Here is a 5,348-nt window from a genome sequence, read left to right as displayed (position 1 = left end):
ACCTTTAGCCATCCTCTCAGCACACTCCATATTCAGGGCACCTAAATATCTAGGGACAAACAAAATGGTAAATAATATCAAAATGCATTGCCACATGATGTTACAACATATCTTTCCATCAACCATAATGCAAGATCCCATGGAACCAAGCATGAATATCAGATTTTCTGCCACAGATCCTTTGCTGGAGGTTATTTCTCTGTAGTGTCTGACCTCCGAGTTTTCTTTTTAATAATCACCTTTTTGTTTGTATGAACAATTTTTCCCCTCAATATTTTTACTTTTGCTTTCTCTATATTAACAACATATGAATGTTAACACATCTTCAACACAGTGAAACTATTTACTGCTTTGTCAATGGTTCCCAAACAGATCTGAAAATCCTTGTGTCTCAACATCATAACAGAACATACATGGCATTATTCTGATAATAGAAAAAAATTTCATGCGATTTAGGATCTCACAGCTTTATTGTGTGATTCATGAATCAGGCAGCGTACCATTCAGAAAGTATAAGGGAGCTCCGAGGAGGGTGTGGAAAGGGGAGCTTATATATGGCTAACATACAAGCAAGTGAGAATGTGTTTTGATTGGCTGATATTAAGTTTCCATTTTACGTAGGGGGATCTTACCAAGCGGGAGCAGATATACATTGATTAGTATGGTATGCTTGTCCATTCCAATAAGCTCTCTCTACTGGACCTAAACTGGTTGTATCACCAGGTATTGCTTATCAGCAACCATGTAGGGTGTGCTACATTTTCTCAGAAAACTCCTGCATCTGTTTCTATCCTCTGGAAAAGCCCTTCTGGAAAAGGATCCTTCCTGGCAATGCCTAACTCAGGTGGCCATTTTACTTTACTTAGTTCAAATGCCCATGAAGATTTACCATTGGATTTAAAATATTTTGTCTGTTCTTTTTCTTGTAATTCAGTTAATAACAGTGCTGGATTGCCATTAATGAATAGAAAGGTTTACAGCAAGATTTTTTAAAATGTCACCCTGGCAGCCAACCCTCAAAAGTAATATGCAGGCAATGGTTTTATGCTCCAAATGATTCAACTAAGATTGTTTCATGAGATACCACCAAGTCAGGGCAGAACTAGAGTGAGGTAACTGAGGTTACCTAGAGTGCAAAATTTATGGGAGCACCAAAAAAACTCAGTAATCAAAATAAATAATATTTATTGCAATACCTTAAAAATTTTTAAATGCCAAAAATTCTTGATGAGCAAAATATCAACATTTTTAGCAAAGGCAGGATTATGATTACTGACTCTTCCTTTTGCCTCAGGCTCCAATATGGCTCAGCAAGATACTGTTTCTGATCTTGTCTTTATTTAAAATTTTGGTATTTTGTTTCACAATAACTCAAGTGTTTGCTTATATTACTTAGATTGTATTGAATCTTTGCTCCTCTGATCCAGGCATTCTCTTTTATCCTCTAGTTAATCCAGTTAGACCATACACACTTATGTCTTAATAGTTCTTTTCATCAAGTTACTGACCAACAAAGCACAGACACTGGCCAACCAGAACAGATGCTGGCCTTTTGACCATATGAGTGCATGGCAGATGAATGTCAGCCCTGATCCCATTGCCAAGTGCATTCCAGGTATCAGAAAAATGTAATGGACAGCCAAGATATGAATTCAGTAAATTTTCACAGGCTTTCATAGCTGAGATTTTAGGTTTCATTTATCATTTTCACTTTGTTAATGCATTGAATAGTTTGTTTTCATAATGCATGAAGCATAAACATTGCTAAAAATAATCGAATGAAAGAACAAAGAATAAAATAAAACTCAGTGAAATCTCACAACCCAGACTCCAACTCTATTCATATTTGGGAGAAGATCCTTCCAAACATCTTTCTAAGCATATATGCAGATATAAATATGTATACAATTTTATATAAATGGGATCATGCTGTTTGGTAACATGCTTTTAATATTCCACTCTATATTATAGGCACTTTCTGTGTTCATAAATCTAAATCTACAACATTTTAGATTATTGCACAGCATTCCATTATATAAAGTGCAGTTTTAACAGGTTCTGTGTGCCTATACCCCTGCTTCCATGTTCTTTGCTTCCTCCCATCTTTGCTTGCATCTGTGACCTTCTTTAGTTGCTTCTCTTGGGCTACTGGAGCTGCATCAGCAATGCATTGGAGAGCCAGATATCTTGTAAGGGTTTTCAGGCCCCCAGGGCAGCCCCACAGCCAAGGACTATGAAAGCCCAGCCCCCATGCTTCAAGGTGGGACAAACTCTGAGGTGTAATTTATAATCCAGAGCTCCTTGTAGGATCAGGCTGAGACTTCATCTGAATCACACTCTTGCTCAGCTTCCTCTGATTCCCTATCCTGCCTTTTCTATTCTTTCACCAGTTTCTCATAGAAGCATTTCCTTAATAAAGTACTTGCATATAAATCCTTGTCTCATGATTGGCTTCTAGAGCTTTATTATCCCTAGAAATATAATGCAAGCCACAAATGAAAGCCATACATACAATTAAAAATCTTCTAGTAGACGCATTAAGTAAAAAGAAACAGATTACATTAATTTTAATAATATGTATTATTTACCCTAATACATAAAAAATTATTATTTCAATATAGAATTAATATAAAAATTATTAAGGAGATATTTTACATTCTTTTTTCATACTACATCTTTGAATCAGATGTGTACCTAGCCTTATTTCAAGTATTCATTAACCATATATGGCTAGTGACTACCATCTTAGACAGCACAGATCTGGAGAATCCAAACTGAGACATAAATTACCATGTTTTGCTTAACCGGTAACCTACTGATGCAATTTGACTTTGTTTCCATTCTCTTTTCATTGTTTAATACTCTGATGAATACCCTTGGGCATACATCTTTTTATATCTATGTTATTGTTTCCTTAAGATAAATTCCTAAAAATTGGTTTGATGTATCTAACTGCCCTCTGGAAAGATAAATGTCTATTTCCCCTCACCCATGGTAAAACAGGTCTTGTTAGTCTTTTTCATATTTGTGAATCTGATAATGAGAGTTTAGACTTTAAATGTGTCCTTACCTTTTGTCAAACCTAGAGAAGTTTTCCCTTTGTTTTTCCCTTCTCATTAACATTGATGACAGTAGAGTAATAGAGAATTCCTACTGCTGTTTTCATCCCAGACATGGAAGAGTCCTGCATGCATATAAATATGTAATATTGCAACACACAAAATGAATTCTACACTTTACCTTCAGACTCTATTAAATTAATTTAGAAAAAAAACCAAAATAGGTCTTATGTGACTTTTTCTGTGATTTCCCCAACTCAGTATACCTGTGAATGTCTGACTACCAAAAAGGGAAATAAGGAAACTAGACACAGTTACAATTTAGTAAAATCTACTGTGTATACCTTACCTAGCAGGTGAGACACCATGATCATGAAGGTGATTTTCCCAGGGCGAGGCTTATCCATTGCACTCTGGAGGTGCTGACCCCTGCAATTCCCCCAAATGTGGGAAACTTGACTGCATAATTTGTGGTAGTGGGGGACTGTGTTCTCACTCTCCCGTGTAGAAAAAAACAAATCTATGTAATACCAAGGTATCTTACAAACATTCTCAATTTCATGGGTTGCTTGCTGATATTACCTGTTCTGTAAGGAAATTTATCTAAAGGTCCAGATGGATATTGATTTTTAAATAAGGAAGATAGCCAAATAAATTTAATATAGCTTGCAAAATAATCTCCTGGGCTCTACATTTTTAATGAGTCATTTTGCAGTATGAGTTAAGCCATTTATTATGACTCAGAATTGATGGATTCTAAGGCCCAATTCTAAGATGAGTAGAAACTCCCCATTCCTGATATAAAGGATGTCATTTTCCCAGATTCTCAAGAAAACCTACTTTGGGGATGTCCAAATATTTAACAGTTCCATCTCAAAAAATTATAGCCACTGGATCAATTCATCTTATTATTTGGGGGACATTTAGAAATTATCTTACCTTTCCAAGTCCATGTAAATATAGTTCTTAAAAGTAGTTGTTTTATGGCACTCAGATTGAGAATTTTCTTTTCACCTTGTACTTCCTGTCCTAAAAAAAAAAAATGTGTAGGTTAAAGAGATTTCTTCAATACAATATGATTCATAAATCACGGGGTTTCAAACAAGAGCTTTCATGATTCTGTAGCACGTGTTGCTTCCTCTCCTATGTGCCTCTGCAGCCCATGCCTATGATTTAGGGGCCTGGTCTTCTGTTAGAGTGGGAATAGAGACAAGCCCTTAAAGACAGGCCCTTAAATGTTCTTAAGAGAAGAACAACTTTTCTCTCCCCATGCCATCATCTATTATTTAAAGCATTTGACAGTGACCTTACAAAAAAAGCAAGTAGCCATGAATTGCTTTAATGCAGCATGAACTAAAAGCTCATTTGAAACATCTAATGCAATATTTGTATTTATACCTATATTAATTTTTATTGTCATAAACATGCCTTAACTATATCACGTCAACTGGCAACACATTTCCCTTCATTCAAGCTATAGATGATGTCATGGATTACTAGGATTATAGTTTGTTCTAGTTTGTTAATGCTGCCAGGATGCAAAACACCAGAAATGGATCAGCTTTTATAAAGGGGGTTTATTTGGTTACAAAGTTACAGTCTTAAGGCCATAAAGTGTCCAAGGTAAGTGATGAACAATTGGGTACCTTCACTGCAGGATGGCCAGTGGTGTCCAGAAAACCTCTGTTAGTTGGGAAGGCATGTGGCTGGCATCTGCTCCAAAGTTCAGGTTTCAAAATGGCTTTCTCCCAGGACATTCCTCTCTAGGCTGCAGTTCCTCAAAAATGTCACTCTTAGTTGCCCTTGGGGGTTTGCCCTCTCTTAGCTTCTCTGGAGCAAAAGTCTGCTTCAATGGCTGTCTTCAAACTGTCTCTCATCTGCAGCTCCTGTGCATTCTTCAAAGTTTCCCTCTTGGCTGTAGCAAGCTTGCTCCTTCTGTCTGAGCTTATATAGTGCTCCAGTAATTTAATTTAGACCCACCCTGAATGAGTGGGGCAACACCTCCATGGAAATTAGTCAACCAAAGGTCTTGTCCACAGTTCATTGAATCACATCTCCATGGAAACACCCAAAGGATTCCAAAATCTAATCAACACTAATATGTCTGCCCACACAAGACTGCATCAAAGATAATGGCATTTTGGGAAACATAATACATCAAACTGGCACACAGTTCATCTCATTTTTAACCCACAGCAAGGTCATAATTCTGTTTTTGTTTGGTGGGGTCACCTCTTACCGAGAACTCTGTCAAACAGAGTCAGAAAATGTAAACCATACTAGGTATTT

General features: G+C 36.7%; 1 non-coding gene across 1 annotated transcript; it reads left to right on the top strand.

Annotated features, from left to right (window-relative positions):
- Positions 1–3,399: 3,399 nt before the first annotated feature.
- LOC119523950 lies at positions 3,400–3,564 on the top strand. The gene has a single exon (XR_005214750.1). It is a non-coding gene; the product is annotated as a U1 spliceosomal RNA (small nuclear RNA).
- Positions 3,565–5,348: the final 1,784 nt, after the last annotated feature.

Source organism: Choloepus didactylus, chromosome X (genome assembly GCF_015220235.1).
Source record: "Choloepus didactylus isolate mChoDid1 chromosome X, mChoDid1.pri, whole genome shotgun sequence".
In the NCBI taxonomy this organism is placed as follows: Eukaryota; Metazoa; Chordata; class Mammalia; order Pilosa; family Megalonychidae; genus Choloepus; species Choloepus didactylus.
This window is presented reverse-complemented; position numbering and strand designations above follow the sequence as displayed.